The sequence below is a fragment of the Cnephaeus nilssonii genome (genome assembly GCF_951640355.1).
Source record: "Cnephaeus nilssonii genome assembly, chromosome: 7".
NCBI classification, from domain to species: domain Eukaryota; kingdom Metazoa; phylum Chordata; class Mammalia; order Chiroptera; family Vespertilionidae; genus Cnephaeus; species Cnephaeus nilssonii.
The window spans coordinates 35,789,061-35,811,393 of record NC_137078.1 but is presented as its reverse complement, the minus strand read 5'-3'; positions in this window follow the sequence as shown (position 1 = coordinate 35,811,393).

The window sequence follows — 22,333 nt, the reverse complement described above, 5'->3', positions numbered from 1 at the left end:
ATAAGTGTAAATGGAGCCATACAAGAAGTTGGACATAAGGTTGTAAATGTGATTTGGAGTCAGATCAAGAAAGTCATTAAATAAAGAATCTGGACTCCTTAGGCAATGAAGAACAAGGAAAGGTTTTGCACAGAAGGATGGATGACAAGCACAACACCATATAATAATACAACCTGTTTCTATGTGTTTAGATTGAATGGAGTAGGAAAATAGTGACAGCAGAGAAACTAGCTAAGTACCTACCACAATAGCAATGATAATGACAGGTGAGCTGGAAAGAAGTTAAAAGGTCTGAGAGATGTTGCAGACTTGAAATCTATGGGATTTGACCATTGTTTAGAGGGATAAAATAGAGGGAAGATCAAAGACAATACTAAGATTTTTAACCTAGAGATTAGGAAGATGACAGTGTTATCAAAAGAAATAAGAAATATAGAGAAAGGCAAGTTTAGGAGGAAAGATGTGAGTTCATTTAGATATACGAACTGTGAGGTGGCAGTGAGATATCCATTCGGAGGTGAGTAATGAGTAGCAAGAAGGATAAAAGTTAAGAATATATATGCTGTGGAGAGGAGTCAAAGAGTAATACTTAAAGTAATAAGTATTAGTGAGATGTCCAAGGAAAGGAACATAGAAAAAAAGGCCAACAAATGAAACTTGTAAGATAGCATTAAAGTGTAGGAAGAAGAGGATCCAGAGAATGAGTTAGAGAAGTGGTTCAGAAACCTGGGAGCGGGGGAGGGGGGGTGAGGAAGGTCGGGGGGGGGGGGGAGGGCGGTACCAATATTTGTAGAGTACCTACTACTGTGCTAAGGATATTACATAGGTACCTAATTTTAACTGTTGCATCAACTCTATCAGGTAGGTATTATCCTTCCCTCCTTTTAGAGGTGAGAAAACTGAGTCTCAGAAAAGTTAGATGATGTATCCCACAATCAGTGGCAAGACCTGGGATTCCCATCCAAGTCTTTAGAAGCAAAGCTAGGTGTGTATATCACTAAAGACAAAGGAATATAATGTTTCAAGAATATTGTAGTATCGGTGGTACTATATACATGGAGAGATTGAAGAGAATAAACACTCAGGGGTGCAGGGGGGAGACCGATTGGCTATTTCCTTTGCCAACTAGGAAGTCATTGAGGATCTTTGGGAAAGTTCTTTATCACAGTGCTGGAAACTAAAACTATACTGCAAATGCTTAGAGAGTGCGTGGTTGATAAGCAGTGGACAAAAACCTGTGTTATCCAGGAGTATGGTGATGAAAGGAAGAGGAATGTATGGGAACTCAAAAGGTTCTTGGATCAGGGAAAGATTTTCTTATTATTTTTACTTTATCTTCCCCTCCCCTACACTCATTTTTTCCCAGTAGAAGAGCACTGAACAATTTTTTTTAGGCAGAGAAAAGGGATCAAATAGAGAGTTTGGAGATAAGAGGAATGAGGAGAAATCGGTTATGGGTAACCAAAAAGGCCTAAGATAAAGTCAAATAATAGATTTAGATATTTATAAGCACTAAGCATAAGGAAATGTTTTACATAAAGTATCATGGCTTGGTTCAGTCCATAAAATAATAATCTGTACTTTCAAAGTATGTTTTACTCACCAAAGAGTCTCCTTTCAGCAGTTTAATATATGCTGCATCAACTGGTTATATAAGGCAAGGCACGAGGCTGGGAGGCTCCCACTGCAATTTGACAGCACCATCTTGTCTTCACACCACCTGTCACATCTATTAACATTTTAACTAATGTCAGAGTTCTTCCTTTGCAAATGAGCTGCTACACAGAGAAGCGTTTCTCCTCTCAGTCGCCAGCTTCTATGATGAGGGAGAGAGGGAGGCATGATCTTAGAAGCCCCTCTTCGCTTTGCAAGACCATCACTGTTCTCTTCCTCTTTTGTCGCAGACCCCAATTTAGTGATTTCAGGCCCTTTGAGATGTGTTTTGCTTTAATATAATTTAAAAATTCTCCTCCATCTAAAGGTCGCCCCAAAGGCTGATGTTGGTCATGTCCTGAGAGTTATCTGTGTGGTTGAGTGAAGTTGTTGTGCTGGGTCCCAGCCCTCTTCTTCCAAATATTAGTCTTTTCTTACAAAGAGATAACTTGTTAAAATATTTTTCTCTCTGCAATATAAAAAATCAAATGCTTGTAGTTCCCCAGTTCTCTCACTTACGCTTACGGTCATGATGTTCTACCGCGAAGCCTCATCTCCTACCCTTTATTTAAAGAGTCAGCCTGGTATCACCTCCTTCAGAAAGTCTCCCCCAAATGCCCAGGCTGGGCAGTGTCCCTTTTCTGGGTTTCCATTCTGTCTTGTGTATACCTCAGTCCTGGCAATTACATCATTACACTAAAATTATTGATTTTTTTGCATTTTCCCCTAAAGCTACATACAAATACAAATTTTCTTATTTATTTTTATCTCCAGGCTTGGCACAGTGAACTGGAGGTGCCTCAAGGATGATTCTAAGTGATAAATATATGCAATACCCATTTACTTGCAATAACAGATGCTTGACATTCCACTTTATTAGCTAGCATTTCCCCTCCTTTAAGTCTCCAACTAGACTAAATTTAGATGAAGTAGCAGTTATCCTAATATAATAAATGGAAAAGACCTACTACACTAGTCTTTCCCAGAATGTTTTCTTCAGAACACTGGTCGTGGTCACAGGACCCCCCTGTTCCTAGGTATTTGGGACATGCTTTATTCTATCCAAACAGTTGGAAATTCCCAAAGCATATAAATTTAAAAGACTGTAAGAATTCAAATTTGTTTTACTTTAACTCAGTGTTTCCAAAATTAATTCATTTGACCAATGAATCTTTATTTGGGAGTGAGGAGATAGAAGGAGACATAGCACCTATTAATACCCCACAGACTTAGTGTTCCTAAGAAAAATGTAGAGAAACAATGGATTACTTGTCAAAGTCTTCCTAAAGAGTCATTCATATGCATACTGGGGAAATCAGAGATAGATTCTTCTTGAGAGACTATTTGAGCTCCTCTAACTTATTTCTTTAGCAATTATTCACAGAGATTATTTCTGAAATAGACTTGTGGATTTGCCTAAGGACATATGAAAGAATAGTTTGTCTAAAAGACAAACTGTTGAATTTCAGAAAGGAAAAAAATATTTTTGTGCTTAATGTTTTCTACTAGTACATCCTAGACATTGGTCAAATGTTCTCAGAATCCATGGGAAATAATTTTATCTCATCACTTTTACTACTCATGGTAAGATATCAGAAATACATTCATTCTTGGTGAGGGTTTCTAGATTTATTGTCCAATGCACCCACTAAAAATGTCCATACTTTCCACAAAGAAATGTTCTGCATGATACCAATCCCTGTTTCATGGACACAAGACTATGTACAGGTATACATACACAGGCATGCCTTTACTTGCCTACAAATTAGTTATCAAAATTAAAATAACAACCTAAGTGTGTTTAATTTGGCATATATAAACATTCCTTCTCCTTTTCTCTAAATTAGCATTTTCTATTAAAATTATTTTTGAGATTACTTCAGCACTGTGTGTGATAGCACCTCATCAATTGAAGAGATAGGCTTACAATTTTATACCACTGGAGAGATATTTCAACTAAGAATGAATTAAAGTTAACATATTTACTGAGTTCCTACTACTGATAAGAGTCTCTGTGATACTGTAAGGACTCCCAAGAATACTTTTGTTTGCCAACAATGCATATAGGTTAAAGTCATTTTATGTATAAATTTAAAGTGTGGTGTTGGCTGAGATGAGGTTGTTCAGTATGGATGGAGATTGAGTGATGGCTGTGCTAATCAACATATTCACTTTCTGAGTTAGAAAGAGATTACATCAAAGCTTTGTGGACATTAGTTATATAACCCTTCCTGATCCAGTGCAGAGAGTCTCAAAAAGCTACTCAAGACAAAGGGGCAAGTGGATGAGTTAGGAGACAATTATGTAAATATACACCTTACTGCCTTAAGTTACATTCATTTTTGCAGCCCTACAACAATTTCCTAGAATTCTTAATGAATGTGATTTCAAAAAAGGCAATAAATAAATGCATACTAAATAGATTCCTCATAAGATCTCAATAAAGGCAAATTTAAAAGCATTTTTAACTATCCTTCTGATCCCTAAACTAGATGAGACTTTTTATTAGACCCTACACTTTCCATTTCATAAAATTTGCCACTCATAATTGTTACTTCTTTTCTTAGGTAATGTTTAAACTGTGTGAGAACATGGATTTTTCTTATTCTCTACCTGTTCTCATTGCCTACTCCTGTTCCTGACTCATAGAAGATGTGTGATAAATCTTTGTAGAATGAATGAATTAATATTTTCTAAATGTTAATTGTTGCCTTCTGTCCTGAGTTAAACTGTGAACCCCTTTAGAGAAGAGATTTTTGCCTACTTTATCTTTTAATCAACTCATTATATATTTCATTCAATTGACATTTAAAATTTCATATCTTTATTTTGTCTACCCACCTACAATAATTCCCAAGGTCAATGACTGATTTACTCATCTTTGTATCCTTATTCTATGGTGCTCTGGAGATGAATGAATAGTTTGAATGACTAAAAGAAAGAATAAGTGAAGTGAAATTTACAATCTAATATGATAGATAGACTCGCAAACTAAAACAAAGAAGAGTGTAGTAATATCATTATAGTATTAACAGAGAGTATCATTGAATGCCATAATAGAGGCAAAATATGCTAGATGACGGGCAAGATTTTGCTAGATTAGTCAGATCTGCAAAGACTTCATGTGAAGGTGACATTGGAGCAAGAGCTTCAAGGACGAGTAAAATTTCAACAAGCAAAGATGGGGCAAAGGGACTGAGACAGGATAAAAAAGAGCATTTGCACTTGGAAAGAGAAAAGGTAGAAGTGAAGTAATGGATAAATCATACTTGAGGGTAATATGAAAAGAGGAAGGAGAGGTGTGTTCAGAGATGTGGTCAGAAAACAATGTTCTGATGAGATTGTTAAGAACTATTTATTTATTTACTAGAGGCCCAGTGCAGGAAATCATGCACTGGCGGGGGGAGGCGGGGAGCAGGAGGTTCCTCAGCCCAGATTGTGAGAGGGTGCAGGCCAAGCCGAGGGACCCCACCAGTGCACGATCAGAGCTGGAGAGGGACGCAGCAGTTTGGCCAGCTGGGGAGGGAGTGGAGGAGGGCTCAAGGGCACGTCTGGCCCATCTCACACAGTCCTGATCAGCCGGACCCCAGCAGCAAGCTAACCAGTTGTAGTGTCTGCCCCCGGTGGTCAGTGCATGTTATAGCAAGTAGTTAAGTGACCTTAGCATATCATTAGCATATTACGCTTTGATTAGTTGAATGGCAGATCGGAGGACCGGACACTTAGCATATCAGGCTTTTATTATATAAGATTTATTTATTTGTTTGTTTGTTTGTTTGTTTGCTTGCTTCTTGTTAATCCTTACTTAAGGACATTTTTTTCATTGCTTTTCTGAGACAGTGGAAGGAAAAGAGTGAGGGAAGGGGAGAGAGAAAGAAACACTGATGTGAGAGACACATTGACTGATTGGCTCCTGCACCCACCCGGACTGGAGGTGGTGAGTGAACTGCAATCCAGGTATGTGCTCTTGACTGGGAATTGAACCAGCAACCCCTCAGTGCACAGGCCAAGAATCTAACCACTGAACAACACTGGCCAAGGCTGTAAAGAACTTTAAGTATCAGTAGACTGAAAGTGAAATGGAACTTTTCCTATTGTCTTTGAGTTTCAACTAAGGCAAAGCTAAGAACAATGTAATAAACATGCCACATTTAAAAATGTGGTGCTAAATACATTGATTTAAGACTCATAGTTAGCCTATATAATAGTTAGAAATTTATTAAGATCTTTTGAAGGAAGATAAACAATCCAATCAAAAAATGGGCAAAGGACCTAAGTAGATACTTTTTGAAAGAGGACATACAGAAAGCCAGGAGACATATGAAAACATGCTCAAAGTCACTAATCATCTGAGAGATGCAAATCAAAACAACAATGAGGTACCAACTCACACCTGTCAGAATGGCTATCATCAACAAATCAACAAACGACACGTTCTGGAGAGGATGCGGAGAAAAAGGAACCCTCCTTCACTGCTGGTGGGAATGCAGACTGGTGCAGCCACTGTGGAAAATAGTATGGCGTTTCCTCAAAAAAATTAAAAATGGAACTCCCATTTGACCCAGTAATACCACTTCTAGGAATATATCCCAAGAAAACAGAAATACCAATCAGAAAGAATATATGCACCCCTGTGTTCATAGCAGCACAATTTGCAATAGCTAAGATTTGGAAACAGCCTAAATGCCCATCAGGAGATGAGTGGATTAGAAAACAGTGGTACATCTACACAATGGACTACTATGTTGCTGTAAAAAGGAAGGAATTCTTACCATTTGCAACAGCATGGATGGAACTGGAGAGCATTATGCTAAGTGAAATAAGCTAGTCAGTGAAAGAAAAATACCACATGATCTCACTCATTTGTGGAATATAAAGAACATTATAAACTGATGAGCAAAAATAGATAGAGAAGCAAAGAAGCATTAAACCGACTGTCAAACTGCAGCAGGAAGGCTGGGGAGGGTGGGGGGGAGGGATGAGCGAGAGATCAACCGAAGGACTTGTATGCATGCATATAAGCATAACCAATGGGCGCAAGACACTGGGGGGGATTGGAGGTGAAGGCATGTGCCAGGGAGGTAGGGGCAGGGCAAGATCAATGGAGAAAAAAAGGAGACATATGTACTACTATTTGTAATACTTTAAACAATAAAATTAAATTTAAAAAAAAGAAGATCTTTTGAAATGAGGGAATTAATAAGAGTTGGAAGGTACTTGACATTTTCTTTTTCCACCCATACCAACCTCAAGGTAAGTGAAGGAGACTCCAAAAAAACAGTTGTGAGACTTGGAATTACCTGGAAAAGCACAGATTTTATTCTCAAACTAGAGGCCCGATGCACGAAATCCATGCACAGGGGTGAGGGGGGGAGCGTGAGGGGTGTCCCTCAGACCAGCCTGCACCTTCTCCAATCTGGGGCATCCCTCTCACAATCCAGGACTGCTGGCTCCCAACCGCTTGCCTGCCTGCCTACCTGATTGACCCTAACCACTTCTGCCTGCCAGCCAGATCACCCCTAACCACTCCCCTGCCAGCCTGATTGACGCCTAACTGCTCCCCTGCCAGCCTGATTGCCCCTAACTGCCCTTCTCTGCTGGCCCGATTGCCCCTAACTGCCCTCCCCTGCAGGCCTGGTCACTCCTAACTGCCCTCCCCTGCAGGCCTGGTTGCCCCCAAGTGCCCTCCCCTGCAGGCCTGGTCCCCTCCAACTGCCCTTCTCTGCTGGCCCAGTCACCCCCAACTGCCCTCCCCTGCTGGCCTGGTTCCCCCCAACTGCCCTCCCTTGCAGGCCTGGTTCTCCCCAACTGCCCTCCCCTGCTGGCCTTGTCCCTTCCAACTGCCCTCCCCACCAGGCCTGGTTCCCCCCAACTGTCCTACTCTGCCGGCCATCTTGTGGTGGCCATCTTGTGTCCACATGGGGGCAGCCATCTTTGACCAAATAGGGGCAGCCATCTTGTGTGTTGGAGTGATAGTCAATTTGCATATTACCTCTTTATTATATAGGAGGATTCAAGTCAAAACACATTTAGAGATAGAAACTGATAGGGCTTCTCATGGCTGCTATGAGAGCAGAACTCAAAAACATTCTTGGGCAAGTCTCAGGCATGTATCCAGAGGTCCAGCAGGGGACTTGATGAGGATAAAGGCTTGAGTCTGGCTAGAGCTGTCAGTGAAGGCAAGGCAAGAAGCTAGGAGGAGGTTGCTAGTCAAGTACTCTCATTTGGTAAAGTAAGGGCGTGTAAATTTTCCCATGGGTCACATGGATGCTAAAGAAAGCAACTTGGCCCTGGTCAGCGTGGCTCAGTTGGTTGAGCATCATCCCATGCACCAAAAGGTCACAGGTTCAATTCCAGGTCAGGGCACATGCCTGGGTTGCTGGCTCAGTCCTCAGTAAGAGGTGTGCAGGAGGCAGCCTATTGATGCTTCTCTCACATTGATGTTTCTCTCTCTCCCTCTCCCTTCCTTTCTTTCTAAAATCAATAAAAAAGTGTATATTTTTAATATAAAAATAAATAAAGAAGGCAACATGATTCCAGTCATCCCTAATAGATTCTAAGAGAGATCTCTGCTCAGCAGAGAAGATCCAGGAAAAAAGATGTGAGAGTCTAGCATGAGAAGGCAGGATCTGGATTGAGTAAGCATCTTCTGAGTCAAGGAACAGTGAAATGCACAGAGCCACACAGAGTCTTTCTTCCAAAGAGGACACATGTGCCCTTGAAGATGGAGTTACCATTGGAATGCTGCCATGACAGAGCATTACCACTCCAAGAGACCTGCAAATGGTACCCTTTCCTTCCTCCTTCCTCTCCACCTGGGCCGTGGAGGATCCAAATGGGGAAAGGGAGAATTTGGATTCAGAAAAATGAAGGCTAGGGCCCCCTTCTCTGCCATTAGTCCCAGACTTTAGCTAAACAGAGGAAGGATGCTTTGATTTAAATAGGAAACATAAGTTTTGATATTTATTGAACTGGAATTATTAATACTGAAAAAGAGGCCTTCCTAATACCCCAAAGTGAAAGAAAGTAATGGAATCTGTCCAAAACATCATCAAGCGTGATGGCAATCGTAGAAAAAAATATAGCCATTTCCTGATGGTTCCAATCCATCTCACAAGTTGGTTTGAACTGTGTTTGCTTATGTTGGAAAGTCAATAGGTTGTTCTTAAGGAAAGAAATGCTATGAAGCAATCTGTGCTTGAAATATATCCCTTATGACCATGTATAGACTATGGAGAGAATGGACACTTACTACCATGTCAGATTTTCATAAACTTCAACCATACTATTCAATTTCCCCACGTGGTAAAATGGGATGGCTTTGTGAAAAAGGGATATATTTTTTTTCTCTTCATACTAATACCAAAACAAGGTAGGATAAAAAGTTCTTAATAAAGCATCAAAAGTACCCAGAAAGAAATATTAAAAGTATTAAATTTGCACATTCAATCTTAATGGATTTGTGAGCATATCTGTTTCAAGATGTGAAAATCCCATGTTTCAGATTTTAAAGTCTCTTTTTTTCTTGTTTGTGCATCCTCACAGTACTTTCTACTTGAAAGTATCTCTTGAGGAAATGGTTTAACTGATACACCTTGGCAAAGGCCAGATGAGTCCACAGATTTACCTATAAATCTACTCCCTTCACCCCAGGGCCTCTGCTCTCTGCTGTAGGATCCTAAAGTACAGAACAGAGTGATGCAGACAGTAAGTAGACTCTCCGGTCCTGTTCACCAGTGTTATGAAGATGTAAAAATAAGACTTAGACAATGCAATAGGAAATTTGATATATTTAGATGGTCACAAGCTGAATTTTGCTTGTCACTGCTATAAAGAGGTGAGGAAAAGCTTTTTTAAAACTGTTTTGAAGATGCAAGGTGTAGGGAGTTAAGATCATCCCTATAACTTGCTAAAACTGATTCTAACAATACACAGTGCCACTTCCAATCTGTTGGACTCTTATGCAACCCCACCATCCCTGGCAATGAGAGCTGGGTCAGGACCGAGAGACTTTCTCCCCAAACCTCCATTTGTAAGGCCTGCACCCGCCCTCCACGGCCCATCAGACCCAGGCCTCTTCCTCCACAGCAGAGCCATGTCAGCCTGATGGGCACAAACCACACTTAGTGGCCTCTCTCTCTCTCTCTCTCTCTCTCTCTCTCTCTCTCTCTTCTTTCTTTCCATTAGTCCTCTTTTGGTCTGAATTGTAGAATCTCTCCTTTTCATCTTGCAACCTCAATCCCAAGAGAGGAAGATTTTTTTTCTGACTAACATTATTAAACTATAATAGAACCACTCTAAATAGTACGTTTCAGGAAACACAATCAACTATAGTGGTATGAGCACAATGTCTCACATTTCTGGGTCTCTGGAAATCATGCTGCCATTTACAACCACCAGGGGACAGTTCAACTGAAAGTTATTGTTTAAGGGACTCAAAACAAGGCCAACCTGAAACCAGGATTCAGGATTTTATTCCATTATCCTGATTTTTTTAATATCAATAAACAAACACAGTGCAACATGGAGAGACACGTGGTAAGAATTGGTCCTTGTTTCTGTGTGAATATCTGCCTAGTTTCCCATTTGCTGCCTTGTTTCTAACCAATGGCAGGAGAATGTATCAGGCTTTTCAAGTCAGAATCAAGGCAGGCAAAAGGAGGAATTAGTAGGAACCACAGCATGGTCTAGAAGAATAGCTACAAGATGCAAGAAGTCCTGCGTACCAAAGTAACCTTAAACCTCATATACACTTTCTGCTGGAATAAGCAATACCGATGTCTACCAGTCTTCCATGGAACAAGCCACCTCATCTAGCAATGCCTGATGCAGGTCTGACACAGAACCTCTACTTGTCACATCTGGTCAGTCCTGAAATGGCATAACAGTAAAGAGTCACTTACGATCTTTGCATCACAATTTTCTACTTAATAAAAAGGGGACTCATTATGAAAGTCTGCCTCTAATCTCCGCAATTGTAGACTTTAAGAAATAAATTAATACCTATGAACTGCATAGAGCACAAGATTTAAAAAAAGAGGGGCTTTGTACATTTCATTCCAGAAATTGGGTGAAAAACAAAATAACAACCAGCTACCAGCATCATGTCCTGTGGTGGTGACCTTGAATTCTGCCGGACAGCTGTTTAACCAGTGAATCAGAGGAACTTTTAGGTTTTGATAGTGTCTTGATCACTGATCATACAAATGCATTTTTATAAAGCAAATCAATAAATCATTTTAGTGTATCTAAACAAATAAAAGCTAGCACGGCAGTGTGGCTGCAGAATGTGGCAATGTGGTGCCACTTTGACATTCAAAGAAGGATTGAATCAACAGTTCTTAAGGCACAGTCAGTGCTCCGTAAATGCAATGTCCCTCCCTGCACTTTGCATCAACTGCTGTCTAACCCATAATCTGATTTTCCCCCTGTATGTTTTGTTACTCAGTACTTACAGTGTCTACTGTGTGCCAGGCACTGTTCTAGGTCCCAGAGGTGCAGTGATGAACGTGAGTAGCCCTCTTGGTGCTTGCATTTTAGGGGGAAATATACAGCAAACATGTAACAAATAAATATGACAACCTCCTACTATGCAACTTGCTATAGAGTAACAAAAGAGGCCCATGTAATAGACAAGGGAAAATATGCCTCTGAGGAGGTGACATTAGAAATGACAACAAAAGAAAGGGTTTTGATTCTCTTGTTTCCTGATAAACCCATGGTGCCTAGAACTGGTAATTATTAAATATTCATTAAGTATTTGTTGAATAAATGAGTAACAGAATAAATAGAGAGAAGGACTCACAGATGTTAAAATGGGCGAGACAGCAGAGGAGCTGGCAAGTGAGGAATACTGAGTTGGGTATTAGAGAACAAGAAGAAGCCAGGGAAGACATGGTAGGGGGAGGTGATGTAGGAAAGGGAGGCAGGGGCCAGAACATGTCTCTTGGTAGACTCTCACATCCTGGGTTCATCAGCAACATATATTTATAAACCACTCATCAAGAGGGTCACCTCTGCAGATGGCTAACCTGTACCTGTTTCCCATTCTGAGTATGTTCTCCTTCGTGCAGTGCCTGCAACACACTGGGATTCTTCCTCACGTCAGGCTCTTCCACAAGCTCCAGCGTCCGTCTGTCACACCTTACACCCAGATTTGCCCGACTGCTTCTCATCCCTCAGGCCATGTCTTGTCCCCAAATCTCACTCTGTGATCATCACACTCCCCACCCCACTGTGCCCACTGCTTTCCCTTCATCACCTCTAGCCTCCATTTTTACTTGGCAAGAAATTGTCTGTCTCCACTAGACCATAACTCAATGAGTATTTTCTGAATGAATAAGTAAACTCTAACCCTTATTTAAAATTAAGAAGTGGAGGGAACACGTTTCAGTTTTTCCTAATTTTGGATTCAGACACAGTTAACTATACAGTGTCTGACCCTACAATGACATTTTCTGGACTAAGGCAAGCGTACTTGGCTCTTTTCTTGACTGGACAGCGGGTGACTTTGGGCCCATCATTTAACCTGTGCCTGGGGGGTGGGAGCTGCGACTGAGCCCCACCACCGTGGGACAGGGTTTCATAAGGGAGGGAAGGGAATAAGGAGGGAGGAAGCAGGAAAAAGGGCCTAACACCCTCTGGGATTTTTAAAAAGCATATCCACTGTATCTCAAAATTATCACTACAAACCATAAGGCGTATTTGTATCTGCAGGCTGTTTGAAATAAATTGGTTTTGTTTTCTGTTTCAGAGAAAAACTAAAAGAGCCAATTCACGTGCAGGAAGGTGTCCTTAGCTGAGATAAAGGCCCGTCACACGTGGAAAGATGCACTGACAACTGAATCGTTGCTTATTAGGACAGCAGTTTTTAATTAAATTGAGAGGGAATCATCGGGAAGAAGTTTACGTGTGTATTTTTTCCTGACACCAACACTGCCATTGATGAGGAGGTCCAATTTAGTTTCACTGGGAGTGAGCAGACAATGGTCAGTTTTCCTCCTGCTGGCTTCCTTACAAGCATTAATGAACAATTAACCAACACTGGCACTCTTTCCATCTGTAATCCCGTAGTAGGATCACTAATCTCTACCACTAGCCGCTAATGATGAAGGTCTCTTAAGCTTTACTTCTTATCTCAGCCAGTTCTTAGTACTTGCATAAGTATGCTTTCTGAAGAGGGGTCCCCCACTGCTCTGCAACCCGGGAACAAAAGCCCAGAGACATTTCTGAAGGGGTTTCTGTTCAATAACACTTCTATGCTTATGTTTGCCTTCCTCCCACAACAAACACCCGCGATCAACAGAGGGCTCTGGAGGTCACGGAGGGCTCCGCGTTTCCATACTTCTAATACTTATAAGAATGTATTCAGACCGTATTATACACAAGCCCACCCCCCCCCCATCACTAAAGTGGGCAGGGAAATGCGGGCCAAATAGAATCAAAAAGTATTTTTCTCCATGAGTCAGCTTTGATTTGGTATTGAATAACACTGAGTTTGAAAACACATTGTCATTGAAAAAAAAAAATGTGTAGGAGAGAGGCAGATTGATCTAGGAAACCCCACATGGGATACGTCTTCGTTTCTCTGAATTTAATACAACTTATATTCAATTGTCTCTCTCTATTGGGGCAGAAACCAATTCACTATTTCATTAGAATTCCTCCATAGGGTCAAGATTTAAAGAAAATGCAGGGTCAAGATTTAAAAATATATATATCCAACCGTAGAGTCGCCCAACTATAGGATAATAGCATGGGCTGAAATGACACCGTTTTCATTTGTAACTATTTTTCAGACTCTTACAACTTGCTGGGAAAGTTATTATTTCAGGGAAAGTTGTACTCAAGATTTAATTCCAAGACTAAATTGTTAGAAAAGGTTTTGTGAACACAGACCTTGCTGGGTTTTTGACTGCTGGGAGAGGAGGAGGAGAAATAGCAAAGACAGCAGGCAGGACCTGTAGATGCCACGTTTGCATCCAAATAAAAAGACAAAGCAAACAGCAGCACGCTCCCATCCAGGCCTAAAACTTCGTATTTGGCATTTTCTACAGTTTTGAGTCCTCAGAAATTTGTAGCATGTTATAGATGACATTGATCTGGAAGCAGGAAACTACCCAGATAATACTAGTACGAAGGGTGGCGGTGGTACTGAAACCAGGCACTGCGCCATGTCCAGATGGAATGGTGCCGAGGTAATCTGCTCTCTGGAGGAGGAGCGAGGAGATGGGGCTGGAAGACAGGTGTGGCCATGTGATTCAAGTCACTCATTTCTTGAGCTTCAAACTTGCAAAAATTTTAACCACCTACATCTCCTACGATGTACTACAATTTGGGCACTTGAATATCTATGATGCTTTAAAATAAATAAATAGTTACATTCAGCAATATTTACCCCAAAGGAAATAAATTTTCATAAATCACCTCATTTTTCTATGTCTCCATTTGGAATGTTGAAACACTACTCTTCCCCCCCCCCCCCCCCCGCCCTAACATTCAGAGCTGCCGTCAGGGAAGGGGGGCTCAGTGGACAGAGCCCTGGACTAAAAGTTTGGAGGCAGAGTTCTTTCACACACCACTCCTGACCCTTGTGTGATTTATACAAGTCACTTAACCTCTCTGCCCTTCTGCTTCCTCATTCATTCCACAGACACAATGCTACCTGCCCCTCCCCACCTCCGTGCAGCGGTGAGAGTGAATGAGCTCTGTCTGCAAAGCCTTTGAGACGCCCGCTGGTCAGTGTCAGGCTCGAACAGTGTAAAACATTGTACGAGGTCTGCAGCGTGTGACACACACAATGGAAATGAGGATAGACTATACGACAGGGAAACCTGGAGGTCAGGAACACTTGCCACTGAAATTTTAGTAGTCGTTTGCTTTGAAAGCGAGTCTCAGTGGCAGGATATTTACTTTATTTGCTCTTTCGGAATTGCGGGGCTGATCTAATTAATTTAAGCACGTGTTTGGCCAGGAATAATAAAGTTTTAAAAGAAGTGGATGAAGTGGTGGTACCCGGTGAATCTCAGATGGTTGCTCATTAATCCTCAGTTAAGAAAAATTAATTCAAGATTATCTATGATTCTCACTCTTAGAAACATGTTTTCTTTACTGCCCCACAACTCTCCCATGTTCATTTCTATTCCTCATCTTTCCAAATATGGCTTCACACCTTCTCCCCTCTACCCATTTAAATCCCACTCATTTTTTGCATTCCCATTTTAGTCGCACCCTCCATTAAATATTCTATAACAACCCAACCCATACTTACATACATATATATATTTATCCCATGCAATTCCTAAGACAATACTAGCCATGGTAAAAGTTCAACGAACTCTTACAGCATGATGTGGTAAAAGACCCCTGCCTAGAAAATCAGTTCCTTGGGCACACCAACTATTTCCTGCCTCAGGACCATTGCATATGCTGTTCCTTATGCCCGGCAGCTTCTCTCTCCACTCCCTCTCCTCCTATCCTATCCTTTCTTTGGAACAGCTGGCTCTTTTCTACCCTTTTGGATCAACTTGAGCATAATCTAGTCACAGAGGCCTAAACCGACCACTCAGTATAAAGCAGCCCTTCACCCCAATTCTCTCGCATGTGCTATTCTTCCTCCTTAACAGCAGGTATATATTTCCTTATTTCTTTTTTACTTCATTATTTCCTGACCTCACTACTAAAGTGTATGTACCTTTTACCTTTAAGACAAGAGGCATATCTGTTTTGTTCAGCAATGTTCAATACATGTTGAATTAACTCATCAATGTCATCTAATCTTTTAGCCAACCAATTTGCCCAGTGCCTGTTTGGCTGCCCTCATTATTCTCCCTTTTATCAATATTACAATTCTTCTATCAAGAACCCCCCAAAGGATCCCAGTATGTTTATATTTTACAGTACTTTCTGTTTTAAGACTCTTTCATTAAACACACTCATTGTTTAGGCAGGATCCTGCCCCACAGAAAAGCAGTCAGTGTCCTAGAACAGAGTCCAGGCATCTCATTATCGTGAGTCAGGGTGAGTGAGCACCTTACCAACTCAAGACCCCTTATGGGAAACTGAGAGTGGCCTTTCTTCCCATCCTCATTGGCTTGGTCTGAGGGGCCAATCATTAGTTCCAATCTAACTTTTCCTTGAAAACCAGGAGATCTGTCAGATTTTTCAATAAAGAGCAGGCTGTCCATCTCAGCTTCCCCAAGGTGAGCATGAGATTAGTATCTGTCTGGGACCTTTGACACTTGACAACATATTACCACCTCCACTTCACGAGGTTATTGGAAGAACCAAATGGAAAAAAAAGAACCAAATGAAATAAAATAATTTTGCAAACTAATGATTGCTATACAAATGTTAGGCTTCACTACTGTGACAGCATTACAGCAAGCAGTGCAGAAGCATTAGACCTGCATGGCTTACAACTGCTATGGGCCATCAATCGTGTGCAAGATTTATAAACAAACGTGGTGATGGTACCAGACAAGGTGGTTTTGCCTATAAGTAACAGAAAACTCAGCTAACAATGCTTAACCATAACAGGAAGCCCTGTAGTAGGCAGTTCTAGGGATAGTTCATGCAGAGGCTATATTTTGTTATCAAGGACCCAGGTTTTTCTTTCATCCTTAATGTGTTGGCAAGCAACCCTCAAGTCCTCATGTTTGCAAGAATCAAATCTTCATACATCAATATGCAGAGGTCTCCAGCAGATTTTCTGTCATATTCATTTTCATTGTCTAGAACTAGGTTAAATAGGCAACCCTAAACAAATCACTTGTTTGGGAATGGATTTCTTATGACTGGCTTGGATCAATCAAGATAAACTCCACTGGAACTGGAGTCAAGGGCCACTTCTTAGCCATCTTTGTATTGGCTGAGTCATTGTAGCACAGTGCCATGAACATAGTAGGTGCTCAGTAAATACCTCCTTAATTGAATATGAATGATCTACCAATTTAATAAATTGATAATCACAGATGAACTGATTTTTTCTTATCCATATGCCCCAGAAAATGTGCTATGTCCTGTCTTAACAACAATAACAACATAATAAAGGTACAGGTCCCTGCTTTCAAGAACTTCCAACCTCATAAGATGGCAAAGCTATTGCACATGAGCCAAATAGTAAGTGCTAAATTGGGTCATACTGGTATAACTGAAATAGAAAATTATACCAGTATGACCCAATTCTCTCTAACCAGAGACAATTTCCTCAAGGGCAAGCTCCCCTCTTCTCCCCAATCCTGCCCACCCAATCTGACAGGTACTGCCCCAGTTCAATCCACTTAGTCAACCAATCGATTGAGTCTGTATACATAATTTTTCCTGCACAAGGAAAACTATAAGTATATACTAAGGGGGGTGGGAAGCAGAACACATCCTATATCCAGATTCATCTAATACTACTGAATTTAGAGATGGTTCTAAGAAGAAGCCAGATGGAGTCCAGGTTATTCCAGAAGTTCAAATCTACTGTAATTTAGACCTTAGGCAGACCCCCTCCCTTTTGCTTCAGAATTCCTTCCTTTCATTGATTCAGCTATCCAGCCACCAATCCCACAAATAGGAGATTTCAGTCTAGAAGGAAAAATAAAACATGTATATATATAATCAAAATAAAAAGGTGTTAATTGCCGTCTGAGAGGTGCAGGTGAAGTGCTATGCGCTCACTTCTAGCCAGGATAAGTCTATAAGAGCTCCATCAACAAGTAAGAACATGATCCAGTCTTATGAGATAGAGAGGAATGAAACAGGTAGAAATTGAAAAATAAAACAGGGAAACAGCGTTATCAAAGAAGGTAAAAATATTATACATACACACGGAGAAAGGAGTTAGAATATTTCGATTTGGTAGGAGGTAGGGAGCCAATGAATGTTTCTAGGAGGGGAAGTGTCATGCTACTACCCAACTTTTAGCTGTATGTACTACAGAAGAGGAATGCCTAACAAATGAATCTCTTACCTCGCAGTTTCTTTAATTTTGATCATTCAAAACCTATACATATTCTAAGTATACCTACAAGGGACACCTTTAATTTTCATTTCCATAGTCTATCTTCCCTTTAGAAAGAAGTTTTATTGCTTGTGCTGTGGTAGTACTAGAATGTTCCCACTCTGCCTTGGCTGTGTCATGTCATCACACTAAAAATAGATGCTAATTAACAAGGTTATTTCTAACTTGCATTGTTAAAAGAAAGGAAAGCAGTGATGAAACACATGTGGCGGATCAAATTCACCAAGGATGGAACCAAATTCTAGTTCAAAATTCCCACCTCACAGATATTCAATTCACTAAATAGTCTCCTTTTTTCTAAATCAGATAGTCATTATCCAAATTTCCTATCCCTGATGTGATAATATAGTGTGATGAGACATGCCCCAACAGAACACAAATTGACTTTTGGAGCCTACATGCTAGATGGGGTGTGTGTATGGTAAAGCAAATATCTCACTCTATTATCTGTTGTCTCTGAACCAACAGATTACATGGTTCACTGACTAGCTGAATAACTTTTAGACAGTTTGCTCATGTCTATTTACACATATTCCACAGAAATATATTAACAATTGAGGAACAGCTGTAAAATTATATGGCAAGATAGATAGATTAGAGCAACAATCTCTCCATGTACATTTATTTTAAAAGGATGAAAGTAGCACATGGTAAAGGAAATGGGGAAAAACAGACAAATGCACATTTGTACATTGCTGCCACTATGAAGTGTAAATTCCATGCAGTAATAGAGGCAAAGAAAACACAGAATAAAATCTCCTGGAGACTCCTTATATCTACCCGGAATATTACTAGAGTATAGATTTTTACAGCATTGGGTTTAACATTTATGTTTGTGCTCTAAAATATAGTTTACTAAACAATCGTATTTCTTGATAAGAAAGCTACTGTTCATATTCATTTGACATTCAATAATGCAAGTTTCCTGTTTATACTTTTACTTAAATGGTACAATGCTTATTCTCAAATCAGAACTCAGTTTTAATCTCCTCTCCAAGTCACATGTATCTCACATCAAAAGATATTAACATGTATATAAAAAAAGTCTGATTCTATTACAATAACACTGGTCCCTAAGTATTTTGCTTTAAAAAATAATAGTAAAGTTATATAAAACTTTCTTTAGATAAATTCCCAACTGCGTTTCTGTAGGGAAATGGATGGTTGGGCGGCACTGGGATAGTTGCCCTAATATTCAGTGGAGAAAAGCCTCCACTGTATACTATTTCCTTTCAAAGATCAAACACACCACTCCAGTCCTCTAGAGGAGTATATTCCTTAGGTTCCCAGATGCTCCAAATTCCCTTCGTTTTGCTCCATTCTGGCAGCCCTTTCTCAGCCTTCTTTGCAAGCCTATCCTCATTTAAGGCCCTAAACTATTGGAGTTCTCCAAGGTTTAGTAATTGGATTTCTGCTTAGTACACTCTTTCACTACCTAACCATATCCAATCCCATTGTTTTAGCTACATCTGATGACTCCTAAAAAGTAGTATATTTGCTTGGAGCTCCAAATATACATTCTCCCATTTGACAGTTCTACTTGAATATTTCCTGCAATTCAACATGTCTAAAATCCCCCAAAGAGCCCTAATTCCAACCCTGACCTTCCTTCAGTTCCCTATCGCAGGGATAGCAGCAGCATCCTTCCAGGTGGACAAGCCAAAGGAACCCCAGCGATGTCAGTGATTCTACCTCTAACATCCAATCTGTCTCAAACTACCTCAACTTTTACTCTTGGATATCAGTCCAGCACTGTTCCCACAGTGAGGTTGTCTCTCACTGGATTTCTGCAATAGCTCATAACTAGTTTCCCCAATACATTCCCTATAGTGTAGTAAAATAATATTTTAAAATGCAAATCTCATTTGTTAATCTCCCACTTAAAACTCTTCAAAGCTTCCTATTGCTCTTGGGATAAAGACTAAATTCCTTAACAAGATCCTGCTTGATCTTGCCCCAGATTGTCTCTCCAGCCACATCTCACACTCATTTCTGCCCCACTCAGCTCTCCCATAAAGCCTTCTTTCCGTTCCTTATGCCTCTAATGCTCTCCCTGCCTGGCTTAGAAGTTTTGTACATACTCTTCTCTCTGCCTAGAATATTTCCCTAGCCTGCCCTTTTATTTCCTTTATTTCTATGTATCCTTTAGCGCTCAATTCAAGTATCACATCCATGAAGAAACTTTCCCTGACCATCTCTCCCCTACTCCACCCCAGGCTACTGCAGACTGAGTTGGGGTTCCGTGTACATTCTGAGAGCTCCTTATGTGTTTCCTTCTTAGAATGTATAAAGTCAGAGAGTATATATTTATGTGTTGTTGTGGATTAATTCCTAAACCTTCCTTTATGTTTCCATAAGCTCCAACGGGTCAAAGACTGAGCCTTCTTCTCTGACCAGTGAGGCCTCAGTGTCTAACACAGAGCCTGGCTCAAAGAGAGCATGTGGTAATTATTTAGTGAGTAAATAAATGAAGCAGTAGGAGATGAGGCTGGAAAAAACAGCATGGGCTTGTTTATAAATAAAAGTAGATTCGTAACTGGGTTTTCTGTTTGCCATCTCTTCTTACTCTTCACTTTGCCTCTAGGATTACCATCCTAAAGCACAAGAATATGGAAGAATTTTCCAAGTTGTAAAGCACTCACATTAAAAAATCATTATTATCATGTTGCTCATATCCACCCCAAGTTCATGTCTATTTCATTTGGTACCCACGACAGTAATCTAGTGTTCACAGGTACGTTTTTGGGGGGGCTGCACACCAGTGACATTTTTCTTCCTGTAAGCAGGAATCATATAAAGAACATGTTCTACATTTCAACTGAAAGTTAAAATGATTTCCAAACTTTATTTCAATGCACATAAAGACTACTATCTCCTGCTTGTCTAGTTACTTCGGGCCAAGTCTGAAAAGCAAAGTTCCAGAGCTAATTACCTTTCCTTTTTGCTGCTCTACTGCCAAAGCTGCAGTCACTAAGAATAATCTTCAGAAGCTTGGCTTTGTTGCTAGAGCAACCAACCCAACTTTAAGCATTTTCCAATTATCTTTCTTTGGAGTATCCTGAATAGCAATAAAATGTAAGTGATCTAGTCCATCATAATACAAATTAGCTCATTTCTATAATTCTGATCAGTTATAAGAAAATTTGGAACCTAGTCTAGGAGGGATTTGAAACAACAAACACTCTTTGTGTGGAAACTGCATGGCATGTGCCACCTTCAGGCCAGTATCCATTCCCCTGGGGTGAGTGGTCACAATCAAAAGGAAAACGCTGACAAGAAAATGTCTGCTTCTTCCAGCTCAGCCCCCCCAGCCATCTCAGAATTTAAATGCATCACAGGCCAATCTGACAATGCCCTGTATTTCTGTTTACTTGTGCAGATCAGGAGATAAGCAGATTGTGAATCTCTCATTGAATATTAAGAAATGGGAGCATCTGTATTCAAATATCCTAGCTAACTAGAAATATCAAGTTCTCTGCCACCATTACCTCATTTTTAGCTTATTTTTATTTAATTGTTCTATATTTTACTATGAAGCCTAACATACTTTTTAGAAGTAAGATAGGTAATAATTCTAAATATTCACAAATACAGCATACATAAAAACAGAGGCCCTACATTATTATACAATTTCAATAACAGTCACCTTGTATTTGCTGCCTATACACTTTCTACAAAGAGTACAAACCATTTTAACACTAAAACATCTGTGTGTGGCTGTGCCCTCCAGAAAGAATAGAAAAGAGTAGGTTTGTTGGTTAATCACTTGAATTTATCAGATATCTAAACAATATTGACAACACATGAGCATATAACACATTTCTGCCTTAAGTATCCAAAAAAATAATGAGTTTTGATCAGGCTACTCAATTAAATAGGGAGAAAATGATTATTGGGCTTTGGAGAAACCAGGGACCGGAGGATGGTGCTGGTAGTAGTCCGCTATAAAGATAAGGACACAAGCTCTGGGAAATTAAATAACTTGAATGGCTTCTGCTTGAACACATTCCCCAAAATGATTGTCTTTACTAAAACCACTTTTATGTGGCTGGGGTACATATATGCCAACTTTTGATTCCTAGAATATGAGATAAAGGGTCCTGATATTTTTAATAATTACTAGAAAAGTATTTGTTAGCTGAGTTAGCCTTCATTTACTTAAAGCCCAATGAGTAAGTTGAATATTCTCTTCTAAGAATATTCTTCCTTTAAGGACATTCCATTTTCTTGAGGTGATCAGAATAGACACAATTTGGGTGTTCCTCAGTAATTTACATAATGATTGTAAATGTACTATGAATCATTAAAGACAATGCACTAATTTTTGAGTGGTAGCTTTTATTTTCAAGATTTTTTTTTATTGATTTGTAGAGAGAGAGGAAGAGAGAAAAGAAACATCAATGAGAGAGCAAGACATCGATCAGCTGCCTCCTGCACGCCCCCACTGGGGATCAAGCCCACACTCCAGACATGTGCCCTGACTAAGAATCAAACTGGAAACCCTTGCGTGCACAGTAAAATGCTCAAACAACTGACCCATACCAGCCAGGACTTAGTGATTTTTCACTTATGCAACAATGTAATAAAATTTCACAAATCTTGTTTTTGCCATAGAGCTCATAAGAGAAAAATATTGCACAGGTGAAAGTTGTGCTTGTAATTCTCATAACA